Genomic DNA, 19522 nt, shown 5'->3' with positions numbered 1-19522 from the left:
ATGCCGGCGCCCCCTACAATAGAAAGTTTCTTCGTGGTAGGCTGGGGTTTGACGCGGAAGAGGAAGCGGAATAGATCCTAGTGGAGTTCGATTCCGAGAAAGGCTTCACAGAAGTGGATGAAAATGGAAATATGGCAAATGGAATTAGGGTTGAGGTGATGGAGCTCAAGCCCATAATAATAAAGAAGGTCATGAAAGAAGGAACAAGTGGGGAGGGCCAATCCCCGTTCGGCAAAATGGAGGAATGTGACGATTTCGTCAACATTTTCTATGGGGAAAGGTTCACGGTAAGAGGGGCGCCAATTGACAAGGTTCTTTTCTTGCAGCAACCCCTCGGAAACTAGTTTGTTCAGATCGTTGAGGGAGCACTTAATGTGTGTCCACTCCGCGGTCGATGGCTGCGCCTCTTTCTTCTTTTCCTCGATCTCTGACTTCTTGGACGCCATCTCCGATGCGCTGGCCACGAGATGCTCGGGGGCTGCGGGGAGAGGGGCGGGGAGGTCGGAGCGGGAGGATTTCTTTGGGGGATGGCGGCGGCGCTTGGTCCCGATTGGGGATTTCAGCGGTTCTTGGCAAAATGCAGATTGAAAGCACAGTCTTTTCCACTGTTATCGCGGGGTTAAATAACCAGCGGGGTGGGGAAAGGTTACTGTTCCGAAGTCGAAGGGTCATTTTTTGGAATATTCCGAAGATGAGAGGTCATTTGGTGGACTGTTTGGATTAAATATTCGATTAATCATTTTTTCAGGGCTAGTTAGCTCGAAAAAAAGGATTTTTCGGATTAGTGATCTAGCTTCTATCATTTGTATCATCATTTTGGTACTTTTTCAAGTTATCATTTTTAACCTGCATGCCACGGTTTTAGATCCTTAACTCCATATTTGTGGAATTTGGATTTAAGGCTCGGGGGCTGCGGGGTACGTGGCATCGACTACTTATTTTTCCAATTTCTTTGACGGACAAGGAGGATTACAGACAAATGGGACCCTCAGCCTGATTCTCCGATTCAACCTAAGGCTCGGGGGCTACTCCATATGGAGTGCGATTTTTCAAATCGCACACCATGATTAAAAATAATATTCGGGGCATGAGCACCTCATAACTTCGATGCAGCCAAGCAAGTACTCGAAGAAGGATTTCAAGGCAAAGCTTTAGCAGAAGTCGAAGATCGCTTCAAAAGTACTCGATAAGCCTGCAGTACTCAGCTACGAAGAGCTCGGGGGCTTGTCAGACCCGGGGCCACCGGGCTGGGTACATAATGTAGTTTAAAGAGGTCTTAGAGATTAAGTCCGTCTTATCTCTTATTCATTTTGTTTATCTCTTGTTTATCCCGTTTAAATAGGAGATAGAGCTAACCAACACGGAGGGGATCTACTCGAGATATGTTCTGGTATGATCCCTCAGCGGGTGTTGGTTAGCATCTTTGTAACTCTAGCCTCTCGTATATATAAGAGAGGTCAGGGACCCCTCTCAAAACACGATTTCTAGGTCATTCAACGCCAAAGGCAATACAAACCACCATACAGGACGTAGGGTGTTACGCATCTTGCGGCCTGAACCTGTCTAAGCTTTGTGTTCCTTGCACCTTCGAGTTCCTGATCTCAGCGTCTCCTCACCCAAAACTTACCACCTTGGGTATATCCCTCGGTGGGCAGCCGGTTAAACACCGACACCTAGGTAACTACTTGTGCGTGTATCAGCCCAATTTTTCTCCGGCAAAAGTAGTCGATAGAGGTGTAGCCGATTGACGTGTAGTCGATGGGCGTGTGGCCGATGGGTGTGTAGCTGACGGGCGTGTAACTTACAGACGTGTAGCCGATTGATTCCTGGTATTTTATAAAAAAGACCCTAGAAAGAAACAATGGCTTGCAACTGGATCCCTAATCGACTGGAATAGAAGAAGCTGAGCGGCGGCGATCAAAATCCGGCGAGAAGACTCACCGGCGGCCAGGGAAAGGTGGGGAAATAGGTTCAGGAGCTCACGGCGGACTTGGAGGTGGTTGGAATCATAGAAGGGAAGCTCGGAGGCGGTGGTTCGACTAAGGACAGAGCCAGCGCGGCGAGGTTCCGAGGGCGGCGGCGGTGTTCCGGCAACCAGAGTGCAGGAAGGTGAAGGGGAATTGGTCAGGGAGCTTCGACGTGGAGATGTGGTGTTGATGGTGCTCTTGGCGAGGGAGGAGAAGGGGTGGAACTTCGGTTTGACTAGAAACAGGATGGCGGCAGGGAGTGAAATCTCCGGCGCGGCGTTCTGGGCGGCGCGCGCACAGGAGGAGGAAGAAGAGCGGGTCAGGAAGGGGCGGTGAGATGTGGCGGTGCTGATGGAGCATGAAATTGGAGAGGAGGAACGGTGGAGGTGGCTGACGGCGGTGGACAGAGGAGCTCCGGCGAAGTAGTCGAGCGGAGAAGGAAAAGAACAGGAATGCGGGTGCGCGCGAGGGAATAGAAGAAGGGAGAAGTTCACTGGGCGCATTCTGAAGCCAAAAAGAGGTGCACGGGTGTCACACCCGGTTTTAAGAACAAAACCGAATGCATAACTATATGAATGCCAGGATCAAGTTCCATACATATACTGACTTCATCAGTGAATAATCAGCAACAGTATCACGAAAAGAGAATTAAAAAACTATAAAGATTATCAGAGTTATATAGCTTATCCTGAAAACATAGACTCCACACTTCACAGGCAATCGATCGGGGGTTGCGCAGGCCTAGAACTCAGCATCATCTTCGAAAGACTTCACATCACTTTCTCCTCTGAGTAGCAATTATAACAAGCGTGAGTACACTTATGGTTGGTACTCAGCAAGTGTTGGGAATTATATGACATGAAGGCCAAAATCAAGCAAAGGCTGACTGGCTTACTGCGATAAGCAATTTTACTTGGTCAAATTTTATTAGCACCTGATTACTATGGTATAAGTTCATACCAAAACCCACATTAAAAGAGAGAGAAGAGATACAGCATAAGCATAACCATAACCACAACCATAACCATGGTCCACGATTTAATTCATCTTCAAGTTCAATTATCATGTGAGGGTCCAAGCCGCTCTTAACCATGAGCACAGCTGATATATCAGTTTTCACTCTGCAGAGGCTGTACACTTTACCCACAATTCGTGTCTCCCGATTTGCCCAAGGTAGCTAGCCTCTTAAACACTTCCGAGATGAGTGGCAAGGGATTCACTACGAGGCCTTTACAAAGATTCCCTAACTTATGACAGTCCGCTGAGGTTTCAAGCCAAAGCGGTCATAACTCTCCCTAATGAGGCAGACACCTTACCCAGGACCATATCATACCCTCAAGAGGACCGAGCTATACCCCGACGATGCAACCCCTCTTGCCCTTTCAGTAAGATTATCATAAGCTAGAGTCTCTAATTAATTAGCCAAGACCAGAGCCATATAGTATTGTGGTTGCACTATTTTCCAGGGTGGTTCTCCATGTTCTGATTAAACATATAATCTTGTGATTAACAACACAAAGAGCATGAACATGGATAAAACAGGTGTAGCATCATCATTATCATCATCATGGTTATAAATTATTCCTGAACCGGAACCAGTTATAGCAACTATGCAATAGCTACCCAACGTAAAGATAAAACCCAGGTTGACAAGGAATGATCATAAATACTAGGCATATCCTTAATTAGGATCCATCAATATTAGGACACATGCATGCATATAAAGAAAAAGTTATATTTATTGTGATTATTAGGATAAAAGAATGATCAAGAAAACACTTGCCTTTCTTTTAAAGAATAGCTGCTCAGAGTCTTCAACTCTTGTTCTTGAAACTCTAAATCTTTAAAGCTCTTGGATTGCGCTTCTTCTAACGTCACACAAGCATCCGACCGAAGCATACAAGCAAGCAAACAAATAAGAACAACTAAGAACAGATACAACAAACAAAAGGAAAGCTTTAAAAGAGCGAACTAAAGGATAAGGCTCATTGCTATGGTCACGAGAGCGCAAGAAACGCGGAAAACGGAGCTAGGGTTGAAAAGAAACAGCTATCGGAAGACTTATGTTATGAAAGAAATAAAAGAACTATAGGCTTTCATTTATTTTAATCTAGAAAACTAATGTAAAAGATATTCAAAAGAGAATATCCCTAATTATAATTAACTCATATTATATTTGCATTTATAAAGACGAAATAGAACTTAGTCAAATTTTATATACAATACTCTATGTACAAATTACACTAATTAAATAATTAATTACAAAAGAAAACTTGTGAGAACATCTAAATGCATAACTTTATGATTCGAGTTGAACTAAATAAATTAAATTACAAACACATTTGAGTTGATATTAATCAAATTAACATTAATTATGAAAACTGGAGAAAAGACTTAATTGGATTTTATTTTGGAAAACTAAATGAGAGGATATTATTCAAATTAAATTGATATTTAATTTTAAAAATAGGAATTACGGCACAACAACGCTACTAAACGATAGCTTAGGGTTTTAGAAGAGTAACGCAAAAAGAACAGATCAAAACGGATCTAAAACGCGAAAACTACGCATAAAACAGGGCTGCAAGGACCTATACGTAATTAACTATAGACTTTAGGGGTTAGCAGAAAAGAAATACAAGACACAGAAAATAGTGCTTGCAAAACAGGAAAATATTAGGGTTAGATCTGAAAAATTCCATGGTGGGGCTGGATTGAGAGGATGGAATAGATCTAGGGGGTTTTCTGCAATTTTTGCAAGACACAAAAAATTACACGATAATTACAGGATTCTTGAGGGACTAAATTGAAAAAGCTTCACAGCATAGTTCCAATGGTGGTGGCGGCCACTATTCTCCAAATTGCCGGCGATTTCAGGCATGGAAGGTCGCGGGAAGTGGGGAAAAGAAAGAGGACAGGGAGGGGATTCGATTCCATACCTAACTTACCGCGGGGACGCATCGTAGAGATCGAATTTCGCGGAGGAAGTCGCAGCGGCGGGTCTGTTCTGTTCCAAGCGATTCTGCTCCTGTTCCTAGCGGTTCTGCTCCTGTTCGTTTTGTCCTGGACGGCAGCAGCAGGAGGAAGGCAAGGGGAAGGGCAGCGCAGGGGGTCGGGGCAGGCGGCCTACAGGGGGCGCGGCGCAAGGGTAGGGGCGGCGCACAGGGGCAGGGGCGACACAGCTGCCCTATTCCTGTGGTGCTGGGCGCACAGGAGATGCATGGCGGCGGCTGTGCAGGGGCGGCTTGCAAAGGGCGCGCACGGCCAGGGGGAAGGGCTGGCACGGCTGGTGCAGCAGCTACTGCTGGCGGCGCCCAGGGGCAGTGGTGGCCTGGGCTGGGCGTGGAGGAGGAGGCGCATGGGGTAGAAGGAGGAGCAGCGGTGCAGGGCTGCGCACGACGATCTCGGTAGGTTTTATAGGGGTGCAGGGGCTAGGGCAGAGGGGGAAGATGACGTGCAGAAGAAGTAGATTGGAACGGGGCCTCGACTCGTGGATTTTTAGGCCGCGGCGCAGGAAGGGCTCGCGGGGTGCGAGGGCTCGGGCGCTCAGCCTTGTGAACAGGAGGGTCGCGCAGTCTTAGCGCTCGCGACTTCTATCTTGGGCGCACGGCCTTGCAGGCAACGGCGGCGCCGCTAGCGCGAGCTCGGGTGTAGGTCGCAGGGCTCGCGGGAGGGCTCGGGCCTCATGATTTATGGGCACGACGCTCGGAATCCTGTCGTGGCACGCACGCAAAACAAGCACAAGGCTGCTGCGGGGAAATGGGGACGAGGTGATGCGAGGATGAGGGGTTTGATTATGGGCCGAAACAGGTTCGGGTGAGGGCCGAACATGATAACGGGCAGAAAGCGCTGGTCGGGCACGAATGAGCCATTCGAGAGCACGGAACAAAAGAGAGAGAGAGAGAGATCGGGCTAGGTGGTTTGCGATTAGATCGGGTATTGCAACGGCGACGCAGGTCGCTAGAGCTGGCACTTACGAAACCAGAGACATCATCGGAAAATACCGAAGTCGGGCTACAACTCCGTTTCGAACGAGGTTTGATCGAGAAGAAAGGTCAGAGGGTGGGTACCACGATGGGACATCTAATGGTCTCATATAGGATGAAGGAAAAATGACGGACACTGAGGAAACGAATTGGTCCGACTATGATAAGAATTTGAACTTCGGAAAGGAAGTCTACTTTTTGATGGCGGAACTCGAAACACGATGAGATCAAAGCGGTGGTCGAGCTCAAGCTTACGCGTGGCACGATTCTAGGATTTACGGTGGACTAGACGCAGAACGAGTTGAATCCAACTCGAGATGAAAAGAAAATGAATTCATTTTCTAGAACATATTTTTAAGCTTAAAATAAATCTAGAAAAGTCCAGATAAATATTTTAAACCACGAAAAATATATCCAGAAGAATCCCAAATATTCTGAGGAAAACTCGGGAGGTAATTTGGTTCACGAGGAATCCAAATAAAATACTTGGAATTTGAGAAAAGGTTTTTGAACTTTTCAATAAATGGATTTAGCTCTACAGAAAAAGAGAATAATCGCCAGAAAAGTCTGGAAAATTCTCGAAAAATCCTATTGATAGACGAACAAATTCTGAAAGATATTCACATCCTAAAATTGAATATTTTAGGGTGTGACAACGGGCGGGCGGCAAGCAGCTGCTGGCAGTCGACAGCTCGCGTGGTGGCTCGGGCGGGCAACGGCGCGACGTTTCCGTGCGAGGAGGAGCCAGCGGGGTTGGGCGAGCGGCGGGCGGGCGAGTTGGGGGCCATGTGGCGCAGGAAGAGTGGTGAGGGGGCAGCTGGTGGCCGGGGGAAACACCGGCGATGGGCGGCGGGCAGAGCTGCAGAGAAATAGAGAGGGGGAAGCAGGAGGAAGAAGATAAGAACCTATTCGTAAATTTTGCAAAAGTTCAAGGTGTTCACTGTAAAGTAAAATTTTCTTCCAAACTATAGCTCTAATGAAAATATGCCCAAAATCAAAATGTAGAGCTTAAAAAGTTCTACCACTTTGCTTTAGGGTCCAACTTCAAAAGAGTTAGGGTTTTGAAATTATTTTTAAAAGCCAAGAAATCATTCAATTTCAAATAAAATCCAAAATAAATTTTACCTCTTCAATGAAGCCTTGGAGTATTTACACTTCTTACAGTGGTTAAAGAGTAAAAAACTTACGTTTGCAAATCAACTCTTCATATATTTTTGAAATTATCTCCCATTTACACACAATTTACAAAAAGAATCCTAATTTTTCCAATATTACAGAAATACCCTTTAACATGTATTTAAGCTTTTGAAGGCATTCATCAAAGCAAACACAAACTTCACACTAACAAGCACAACTTCATACTAGAAATTAGTGTGCCTAGCTCCTAAGTACCTGAAATGTCACATGCAGACCAGCCTCGGCTTGAGCGATGGTAGCCTCATTCTTGCGTCGTTCCGCACGAAGGTTGTTGCAACGAGGACGCTAGCACCGTATCTCCTCGTCTTCGCCTTCGACAGATGCCTCATCTGCGGAGACCACAGAGATCTGATGCCTGTCTGTTGAGTTGACACGGTTGGATGGAAGGGTAAAGATAGCCTCCTGGTAGCCAGCATCTGGTCTTGGGACTAGATCGGATCCGACCTGGTCAATGCCGGGTTGAACCAGATTGGAAACATGAAGATTGTCCATGGATACTCGAATCTGATCAGTGTAGGTTGCGGAGTTGTTGCGAAGCCCGAGTGGGATCTTGCAAGCTGAGTCGCGCGTGCGATGGTGTGCAGTTTCCGCTAACTTGATACACTCTGTGATGGAGCGAATCATGCGATCTACCCCGGAGATGATGTCGTGGATGTTGATTGGGGGACGGTGGGTCATCCTCACCCGATGTAAGGGCGAATCATTGATAGAGAGGTCATCGACCAGGTGAGTGATGGAGCTAAGGAGGGTCAGATCGGATCCAGAACCCTAAGAGTTTTCTATCTCAGATGTCAAGATGTTAGGAAGCGGGCTCTTGGGAGCGGTCATCACCGGGAAGCCGCCGCAGATGATGGAGTGGCTGGCGGCGGCCTGGGTCTATAGCGTTACTTGTGTGGAGAAGAAGACGCTGGAGTTGCTGGCCATCAAGCTCACCAAAAGGACCCTGGAGATCCCCCTACCTGGCACGCCAACTGTCGGATTTGTACTCCGTTTAAGTCCTCTTGGGGTATGCTCAGGTAGTAGACTAGTAGGAGAGGGAGATCGCAGAGCCAAGAACTTGATGGTAACACAAAGACGCAAGGGTTTTAGACAGTTTCAGGCTGCCAAGAGCGTAACACCCTACGTCCTATGTTCTGGATTATATTGACTAGTTTCGGGTTTGTGGAACGTGTAGGCTAGTTGCGTTGTTTTGATGGGTACTGTTGGCATTTCTTAATGTCATCACCAGGATTGTTAGTCCTTGGCAACGGTGCTAGAAATGCGTGTTGGTATGTCTTAATGATTACAGAATAAATCCGCAAGCACATGGATATACCATTGTAGCATTTCACCTAGATGAGTATTCGGGTATCATTATTTATATTTTCCGTAGGATGGCATGGTGTAAAAGAGTTTTACTAGGTACATAATCATAACAATATGGGTAAGCAATAGACTATAAACCATACAGGGGTAAGTCATGATAAATGAAATATAGAGGTAATGTGACTCACACACAAGCCTATCTCATGAATAAAGAATAACAAGTAAACCAAAGGTTAGCGAGAGTATAGGCATAAAAAGAGGGTTGTCCTAGAGATATCTACTCAAGTTAGCAAGGGTTATACAACACATGGTTAGAGATAGCATTAAGCATTCAACAATCGGGGAGACTGCCCAGTATTGGTCTACCAGCAACCTAGAATGCCACTTTAGACTCCCATACCACATCCGAACGTGGGGGACTATGAAGGATGGACAGGGTTGTCACCACCTGCCGCCTACCCCGACGGACCATGGGATGCAGTCATGTTTGATAGATCCCTCATGCCTAGAGCACCACGCTCATGCACAAGATCACTACTCTAGCCCCTCCGGCACCCCCACCAAGATGATGGCCAGGCGTTAGACTAGAGCAAGCCGAAAGCACACCAAACTTATGCTAGTACTTAAAGCTAAGGTAAACATGGTCATATAACTTAAGGGAGCATAAGACATGGCAAAGCATAATATCAAGATAGTAACATAACCATGAACGAACTCTATATTAAGAGTAGGATACCGACGAGTTGAATACAAAGCCATACCAAGGCCGAAGGTTGCTCAACGACCCAAGGATGACTTGGATTCGCTAAGGAAGATAACTAGCCTCGCTCCACTAGCCTAAGGATTACAAGTTACAACTTGAGAGAAGGAGAGAGGCTTCAAGTGTAGTGTGTGTTGAATGAGAGGGCACCTCCTTCTTTTATACTCTCCAAGGGCGGTTCCCGGCTGAGCTAAGGATGAAAACATTGCAAACCGACCTCTAGAGGATCAGATCAACCTTCCCGCCAAGCTGCACCTAGACAGGATGTAGGCTAGGGTCGGCCAACCCCCCTGCTGACCCCACTGGCCACCATCTTTGGGTGGCTGGCCGACAGGTGGGTCCTCTTCCTGATTTCATGTGTTTGCCACCTTTGAACGTCGGTTTTGTCTGCAAAGTGGGCCCTCCTTGTAAGTGTGACGCAGGATGGGATCTTCTTTGTACTTCTTCTGCATCCTTTGTGTGGTATCTTCTTATTTTGGACTTGAATCCTGAAAGAGCCAAATATACAAATACATATTTTGAGCGAGGTTAGTGATACAAATATGTGAGTAAGTTGTATAGTTTTTGTTTATTCCTGAGTACAGTTAGCGGTAGGATTTTGTATTTAAGGACCGCCAACAACTCCCCCAAGCTAGCCCTTTGCTTGTCCCGAGCAAACCTTAGGCTTAGGTTGTTGATCAAGAGTTGCTACAATGTTGCATTTCCAACTTATATCATAGGCACAACCAAATGCTCTTACCATGATTTTGAATAAGTTGGCGTTGATCTTACCCTTCTCTTTACTCCTGTGGGGTGTATAGCTTCACTTCATCATTGGCGGTGGAGAGCTAGAACGGTGTTGTAGAGTACTGTTTACTTACTCCTTTTGTTTCAACTTTCAATCCGAAGGTTTTATGAAATTTTTCAAAATAAATTGTAAAGTTCCTCAAATGATCTCTTGGATCATTCAAAGGTATGATTCCTCACCAAGGCTTTTAAAGTGCCTTTCTTTCTCATCCTACTCCTAAGGCTTGTTTTGGTGGAGCTGTAGGTATGGAAAATTTGAAGGCATACTTATTTCTCATATTTTGCTAAGTCAAAAACTGGATCCAAGAGAGAAATAGGTCATAAACCTTAATCAAGATGTGCATGTGTCTGGATATTTTTGATGGATAGTGTATGAACTCCTTTTCATGAACCATCTCTCTCCAATTTTCTTCCTATTTTTCTTTGGACATGGGCTATCTTTCTCTTTCTCATGATAACTTTTGGAGAGAGAGAGAGTGGTCATGGAACAACATGGAGTTTTATTTTGTGGGTGGATGGATAAAGTGCTTGCTATCTTCTTGTGTAGAAGCTTAGCATATGGTGGAGATGTGTACATGATCTTGATCATGGGAATATGAAATATATCTCACAAAGGGTCACAACAGTTTGACAAAACTCAAACAGATAACAAGTCGCATAAGTGGAAGGTTTTCAAAATGAACAACATATGGCTTTGTATAGGAATTTTCATATCATTGAGGAACTTTACTTTATTTTTGTATTTTCAAAAATTAAATACTCCGGATATCGAGTTTCACGTAGAAAAAGATCATAGCAACTCTATTTCAACCATATCATAGCTCACAACAACTTACATTTGGATCATGCTTTTTGCTACCCACAAGTTTCAAGCTTAAGATTTGATCATTTTGCTAACAAACTCAAAACTAGGTAAAACACTATGTTGTAACTAGATATACGAAGGAAATTAATAGAGCAACTATTCATCATCTCAACAAGAAAAAACTACACCATGCTTACTACACATAAGAAACCAAGAAAATATTTTTAATCTTTTCTTTGTTGTTTGCAAATTTTTATTTTATTTTTAGTTTTGCAGATTTTTATTTTGTTTCATGCATAAGGTTTGGAAGCGGTAAAGATACAAGATACAAGATACTACCACCTCTAATGGAAGTAAGCCCTCCACTCCTGCTACTCCTGCAGCTGCCTCTGCTCCATAGCATGGATCCTCTCACCGGTGTGTCGCTGCCATGTCTAGGTGGTCTGGATATGTTGGGTTTTGAAGATCATTGCACTGAGGTGCAAACTTGCCCTTGATAACTTGACCCGAAATCAAACCCCAAAAATCATGGCGATTGAAACCGTGGCAAGCTTGTTCAACAGAAATCGGCAGGCGCGTGCTAAAACCAAGGTGGTGACTCAAAATCTTCCAAGATAGATAAAATTGATTTCCAAAGAGTCAAAAAGGAATTCTGTCATCCACCTCTTCAAGAGTGCAAAGAAACTGGATGGTGAGGAGAAGAGTACCATTCTCCTCAACACAAAACCATCCCATCCAATCATATGCCAAACTTGAGCGAAGTCTACGTCCATACCTAATTTTATGAGGAGATCCGGGTCGAAGGCTTTGGTGTGACCAAAGCTCCGATGCTTGAGGAGGGTGTAGGCTTGTTTTTCACAGTCGTATCACAAGTCGAGAGGTATGGTGCATCATCATCGTCCATCTCCATGTCCTCGGCTTGCGATTTGGCTTCCTCTTCGGTGTGTTGTCCTTGCTCTTCTTTGTAGTCCATCATGCTTGGGTTTGGTGTTGGCTCGGGAGTATGACGGGAACTTGAGCCACCCCGAGAATGGGATGAGCTCGTGCCCATCATCTTCTTCAATGCACCGGAGATCTTCTGTCCCATGCCCTTCATTGTTGAAGCTCGAAAAACAAGAACAAACAAGAACAACTTGGAGCGGGTTACGTTAGAAAAACTGAATGGATGATGCTTACCCGATGTTGCTCCTCCAAGTTGTGGTTATTCTTGCAGCAAAGAAATGAGAGAAAGAGGTTTCTTGCACTTGAACTTGAGCACAAAAACAACAAAAACCTGAGAGCAAAGTTTGGGAGAATGAGAGGAATGAGTGTGAGAGGAAGAACACCCCCTCTCGCACTCTATTCATTGAGCAAACGCAGAAAGCAGGCCGGGAGCATGGGGAGTGTAACGGCTAGGAGCTGTTGACCCAAGGTGGGCCTGCCCAATGGTCACCTGGGGTTGGCCGACTCGTGGGGTCGGCTGAACCCTAGCTAGGCCCGCTGGTTCCCCTCCTCAGCCCAAAGCCCCCAAATGGCTACTTGATGATCATGCCTGGGTGCTTTGGTCCAAACTTTCTTCGAAAGATGTTCAGAAGATTTTTCAAAGGATTTTTTGCTCAGAAATTTTTTTAGGATTTTTGTAGAAATAGAGAAAGGGCTAGAAAATTTCAGCATGCAAGAGGTGTTGGAAAAAAAATCAATTATGCAATGAGAAAATCCAAACAACGCTGAAAGGGGAAATTCTCTTCCTTGCCGTTGATGTTGAGGCGGATCTCTCCTGCTCCAACATTGATTGTTGCTCCAGCAGTGCTCAAGAATGGCCGCCCGAGGATGAGTGGAGTCTCCTTGGATGTATCCATGTCGACAGGGATGAAGTAGTCTTGAACCTTTACCGGAACATTCTGTGCGGTCCCCTCGGGATAGCGAACTGAGGAATCAGCCAGCTGGAGATGCATTGGCGTCGGTGTGAGATGAGTGAAGTTAAGCTTGTCAAAGATGAGCTTGGGCATCACGCTGACGCTAGCCCCAAGGTCGCACAAGGCATGGCTGAAGTGTTGTGCCCCAATCAAGCAGGTGATTGTTGGGCACCCAGGACCTTTCTTCTTTTCCAAAGGTTGGTTGAGTATAGCTGCGCTACACTCTTCTATGAGTTTGACAACCTCCATCGTGGGGAGTGGTCGTTTGTTGTTGATGATGTCCTTGATGTACCAAGCGTATGTTGGTACATGCATCACGTCCAGCAAGGGGACATTGACATGCATCTTCTGGATCATCTCAACAAAACGAGCAAACTGCTCGTCCATGGCGGTCTTTCGGTTGCGAGTGGGAAACGGCAAGAAACTTGTGTCAATGAACTTTTGTGGTGCTGTTTCCTTCTCAGGTTCCTTTCTTCCTTCCTGAGCTGACGGATCCTCTTTGTCGGGTGACTCTGCTTCCCTTTATGCATGGTTAGTATATGGTGCACCATGAGTGGACTAACCTCCCCTCGTGGTCACCGCATTTATATTTTCAGTAGAGGGAATGGGAGCAGCAACTTGAGCAAGTTGTGTTTCGATCATTTTATTGAAATTCAGTTGACTTTTAAGAGCGGAAGATAAACTTTCATTTTTTATGTTTATGTTTTTTAAAGTATTATCATTGGCAACAAGCTTTTGTTTAAAGATTCATTTATTTTTGCTTGGCCAAGAACGAGATCTTTCAAGGAAGGTTGGTTTGAATTGAAATTCAAATTGAAATTTGAGTTGTAATTATTACCTCCTTGATACGGTGGGTGCTGTGACACCCTAGGTGTCAAAATTGTAAAACATTAGGAAAGAATGTGTAATGTAGGTATTGGATTGAGTGACATTGAATGAATGTGTGGAAATAAGGACTTATGTGTAATTTTTCAAAAATATGAGTCCTTTCATGCAAAATATTTGAATTACAAAGGTAACTTTTAAATTCTACTAGGGGTTAAAGTGTAAGAATAATAGTAATCATTGCAGTACATAAAATTTACAATTAAGGCCAAAAATACATGAAATTTACCCTAATAAGGACAAAAACTTTATAAAGTTTGAATTAAGTCCAAGGTTTTAAAATAAAGCTCTATCCTTTGAGTTTTTGAATTTGAACCCTAAATAAAAGTTGTAGGTTTTCAAACGTTCTACAGTTCTTATTTTGACTATTTTCTCATTTGAGATAAAAAACAGTGAGAAAATCTAGTTTTACATCAAGGTCCCTGGAGTTTTTGAAACTTCACATCAGCCCCTGGTGCCCCCCCTTTCTTCTTCCTCTGCTCCCCCTCTGCCGCGCAGCAGCGCCGCTGCTGGCCGCCGTGCCACGCCGCCTGAGGCCCCCCTGCCTCTCCTGGCCTCCACGCATCGCCCCCGAGCTCGCCCACCGCCTTAACCCTTCCTGCTGGCCTTCCCTGAGTGCGCCACGCCGGTCCGCTGCCTGACCGAGCCGCCACCTTGCCGTCGCAGGCCGCCACCGCTCACCACCGCTGCAGCTCTGCCGATGCCACCTCCTGCTCTGGCAGCTCCCACGCATCACCCCCAGGCTGGCCGCCGCCCTAGCTCTTCTCCTCTAGCCTTCTTCCGCGCATGCCACGCCGTCCCGCCTCTGCCCGAGCACCGCCCGGCCGCCACATCACGACCCGGTCGACAGTAGCTGCTCCGGCTCGCCGTGCCTCTTCTTAGTCCCACAGCATTACCAGGAGCCCTCTTCGACTACTTCTATCTGCTCGCACGACCGCAGTTCGCTTTCTCGACTTCTTCTCCACTTGACCACCGCCGCACTCACCATCTGCTGTCGACCATTGTGCCGTGGACAGCCCACCCCGCCCCTTCTCAAGCCACACCATCACCTCCAGCAGCTTCGCCATGATCCCGTGAAGCTTGCCAACCCCTCCATCGCCGCCCTTGAGCACCGCATCCACCTTGCCAACGAGCTCCCCCTTCGCCGCCGCCTCGGGTCACCGTCGTTCCACCCCCTTCGGTCAACCCCGACCATCACATCACCCCCAGCAAGGTCCACGCTAGCCCCCTGGTCCTTCCTGGCCGGTTTCCCCTCGCCGCCGGGGACCACCGTCGCCGGAATTTGGCCGGCAAGACTCGGCTTTTCTTCCCCGGTGAGCCAAGGACTCGATTGCAATGATTTAAATCTTTCTGAGGGTTTGACTGCAAGATTTCAGTCCCTTCCTTCAATTCAAATTAGTGATCTTTAGAAATGTGTAAGAATTTGTAGGAAATTCAGAAAAATATCAAACCAGTTTTGTTTGAATCCTTGAAGTAAACTCGACAACTTTTGTGTTATAACCTTGAGCTGAATAAGTGAATATTTTGAATTAGAATAAATACTAGGAAATGGGTTTGCTAATTAGATCTTTTGATCCATAGCTATGCTGTTGTTGAAATTTGAAACCTAGGATGTGTGTCTCATGTATGGCTTTATGTAAAATTTGTAGACTCAGAACTGTTCCCTAGCTATGATCTTTAAGTGTCTTTGTTTTATATTGATGAAAGCTTTAGGATTTATTCAAGGGTGAACCTGTTAGTGTTTGTAGCTGAACATTTTATTCTAACTTTCTTTCAGCATGTGTAATTCATGATAAAATTTTGGATACCAGTAGCATAGGTTAGACTAAGATATAAATTTAAGCTTAGATTCAAAGATAAATCATGAATAATAGTTCTAGTTTATGAAAATTTATGAAATTAAATTAGAGTGTTACTTTTATGTAGAGTAATATGTTCACAAAATTTCAGCACAGGATCTTGTGTAGAACTTCTGATATAAATAGATCTTAATATCACAATGCTGTTTTTGTTTATTTTATAGCATAATTGCTATAAGGATAAAAATCTTGATAAAATCACAGTATCTTAGATTCAAATTAAAATTTCTCTAGTAAAATTTTTATCCTTAGGTTTGCAATAGATCAAACTACAAAAATAGTTCATGATCTAAATGTTGTTTGATTAAGGAAATAGTACATGACCTAAATAGTTCAGATCACATGTCATTTAATGCAATTAGGTAATTATGTTTATACTCGATAAATGATTGCCCAGTATGAGAATAGATGATATGTTTGCTAAATAGAATGTTTGTTTATTAGATTGCAACTTTATCGTGAAAAGAAATCGAAATGTATGCATTTCCTCAACAGTGATGTTTTCATATCATATAGACTCGACAACTCTCGCTGATGGAGATTACCAGCTGATCCCGGAACCAGAAGAAGGAATTTCTGAAGACCCCAGGAACGTCACCAGAGATCTAACAGAAGCCCCGAACCTCGGTTCGGAAAATTTTAGTAGTGACATCTCTGACCCCAGCCCCACCAGTGAAGGCAAGCCCCGGATATAAACCGCTATTTTTACTACACTGTGCTTTATATATTCATGTATATCTACTTGTGCATTTAAGTTTTCAGGAATTGTATTGAAACCTTAGTTGCATATTCATAGGAGCCTATGTATTGAATATTAGAACCTAAGTCCGACTAGCTGCTAAGCTAATAGGACCGGTAGAAGTCGGGTGATTCCCTGTCACTCACGAGCTTTATAGGAGTTGCAATGTTTACATTCCTGGAACCACTATAAGGATGACGGACGGGGTTGTGATTATGATTCATGACTTTGGCAAAAACCCCGTCTGTGTTGATGAAAATTTGATAAGGTCGCAGTGTGTGGTAGCGGTGGTTAAGCGTTTGAAAGTACTAGCCACATGCCGCGAAATATGGTAAGCGGTAAGCCTAGTAACCAATCGGCCCGAGGAGTGGACATACCCCCCACCACTCGTAATTTGGTTTTTCGCACACGCACCGACGTGCGGGAGTACATTCCACACAACGGACAGGAGTACGATCATGTAGTCGCGCTACAGACGTACGTCCTACACATTTGATGTGCGTATGGTCCTACAGTCGCTTGTGGTGGCACTGATCCATGAGTCGGAATGAAAGGCAAACGGTTGCTTCGGAACGATCATTGGATATTCCAAGCGTGTGAGTTAGGTTTACCCTTGCAAGGTTTTGAAATTTAATTCAGAATTGTCCGTTTCTCACGGAGATTGAGACTGCTTGATCCCTTTGCCACATAGAGTAATAAGAGCAACCTGATAATGAACAAAGATGATGTTTGTTCAAAAAGTTCCACTATGCTTGAGTAGATATAGTTGCTTACCTAGAATGGATAACCAACTGGAACCTGAAAGCTAAAAGTTGAAATTAAGGACCTACTCTTTGTTGCTTTTCAGCTGAAACTATACCTAGAACCATTATAAGCCTTCATAGTCTAGCTACATGGCTAAGTATACCATGAAACAGGTAAGCCTTGTTGAGTATTAGAATACTCAGCCTTGCAATGTGACTTTTGTTCAGGTAATCCCCCTGAGGACTCTGCTCTGCCTGTGCCCTGGCCCTATGCTCTTCCCGATGGTTGGTCCGTGGAATGGGATCTGTCCCCGGTCAACACAGGTCTCTCCGAGTGATGTTGAGCCTAGGCTTAGCTCAATATCCATTCCACGACGTCTGGTAGCGTCGTGTTTTATTTTCCGCTGCAGATACCTTACTTTGAATAGTTTTGTATAAATTCATACTAGTTACGTCTTGCTACCATATATGTTTGAATACTAATGTAATATTATGCCTGTGATGTAAAATTATCGGCATTTGTATCTCTGGACTCGCCTTCATGCGAGGTACCTTGTTTTGATCCTGAGTTAGGTGGTTTTATCGGGACTTTACCCGACAGACCATGGGGTTACACCGTTTGAAGTGCGGTTGAGTCCTTACTGCCTTCCGAAAAAGGATTAGCGCACTTGAGCTGGTGTAATTCAGGTTGGTTCTGCCACAGGTGCGACTGGTTCCACCCCTAGCCCCCTTGTGGTTGAAACCCATTGTTCTTGTTGAGGTAGGCGCAATCTTCATGGGTCTCGGGGTAGTCGTCCCCCGAGTGTCCACCATTTTCGCATACTTCACACGTAAAGTGCGAATCTAAAGCTTGGACGGGAGCGCGGATGTGTTGTTTGCTTCCTTCATCCATCTTCTTCAGAAGGAGGTTTAGTTTTGCAGCTAACATATCCGTCTCCTTGACAGTATGCATGCCCTTCATCCAGGGTTGAAGACGATCTTCACTCCACCCCTGATTGGAGACCATTTTCTCGATCAAGATTGTGGCCTTGGTAAACATGAGATCAAGAAAGGCTCCTCCAGCAGCAGCATCAATATGGGGTCTTGATGTCAGCGTTAGCCCATTGTAGAAGCTTTGGAGGACGAGCCAGCTTTTCATCCCATGATGAGGATAGAAGAGGATATACTCTTGCAGTCTCTCCCTAGCTTCTAGGATAGATTCCATCCCTGTCTGTTGGAAGCTTGATATCTTCCTGCACAGGGCATTGGTTTTGCCTAGTAGGAAGAACTTAGCGAGGAACGCCGCAGAACATTTATCCCATGTGCCGATGGCTTCCTTGTCCTTGTAGAACCACTATTTCGCCTTCCCCAGGAGGGAGAAGGGAAATAGACGGAGACTGATTGCGTCAGCTACAACTCCTCGTATCACTATAGTTTGACACAGCTCAAGGAAGTTCTGGAGATGGGCGTTGGCATCCTCATTTGGCTTGCCACAGAATGGGCTATCCTGCACCTGTTGATAAGACTTGATTTCAGCTCAAAATTCACGTCCCCAACGTTGATGTTGGGTCTAGTAGCCATGTTGGTAGCGGTGGGGACGGAGAAATCATGAAGAGTCTTTTTAGCCATAAGTTCTGATGGTGCTTAAATGACTGGATCGGTTGCTGAGAGGATGATTTGAGTAGGGATGACACGAGGTTCTCTGGGTTTTCAATGAAGTTTATCGGCAAGGGGAAACGAGTCATACACTATCTTGTTTTCATCCCAGCAGGAGAAAACAAAAGCAACATTAGCCTGTATAAGCTATAGCTATTTCTTAAACACATTGCTAAGAGTATGTACTAGGAAAATGTTTTAACCAATGCCATCCCCGGCAACGGTGCCAGATATGCTTATTGGCATTTCTTAACATCATCACTAGCATTGTTTTCCTTGGCAACAGCACTAGAAATGCGTGTTGTTATGTCTTAATGATTACAGAATAAATCCGCAAGCGCATGGATATACCGTTGTAGCACTTCACCCGGATGAGTATTCAGGTATCGTTATTTATATTTTCCTGTAGGATGGCATGGTGTAAAAGAGTTTTACTAGGTACATAATCATAACCATATGTGTAAGCGATAGACTATAAACCATATAGGGGTAAGTCATGATAAATTAAATATAGGGGTAATGTGACACACACACAAGCCAATCTCATGAATAAAGAATAACAAGTAAACCAAAGGCTAGCGGGAGCATAGGCATAAAAAGAGGGTTGTTCTAGAGATATCTACTCAAGTTAGCAAGGGTTATACAATACATGGTTAGAGATAGCATTAAGCATTCAACAATCGGGGAGACTGACCAGTATTGGTCTGCTAGCAACCTGGAACAACAGTTTAGACTCCCACACCACATTCAAACATGGGGGACTACGAAGGATGGATAGGGCTGTGACCACCTGCCGCCTAGCCCGACAGACCGTGGGATGCATTCATGTTTGATAGATCCCTCATGCCCAGAGCACCATGTCCGTGCACAAGATCACTACTCTAGCCCCTCTGGCACCCCCACCATAATGATGGCCAAGCGTTAGACTAGAGCAAGCCCGAAAACACACCAAACCGATGC

General features: G+C 45.0%; 1 non-coding gene across 1 annotated transcript; it reads left to right on the top strand.

Annotated features, from left to right (window-relative positions):
• Positions 1-18063: 18063 nt before the first annotated feature.
• LOC112891291 lies at positions 18064-18170 on the top strand. The gene has a single exon (XR_003228511.1). It is a non-coding gene; the product is annotated as a small nucleolar RNA R71 (small nucleolar RNA).
• Positions 18171-19522: the final 1352 nt, after the last annotated feature.

Source organism: Panicum hallii, chromosome 4, assembly GCF_002211085.1.
Source record: "Panicum hallii strain FIL2 chromosome 4, PHallii_v3.1, whole genome shotgun sequence".
Lineage (NCBI taxonomy): Eukaryota > Viridiplantae > Streptophyta > Magnoliopsida > Poales > Poaceae > Panicum > Panicum hallii.
Note: the sequence above shows the minus strand (reverse complement) of the source record. Positions and strands in the feature narration are given on the sequence as shown.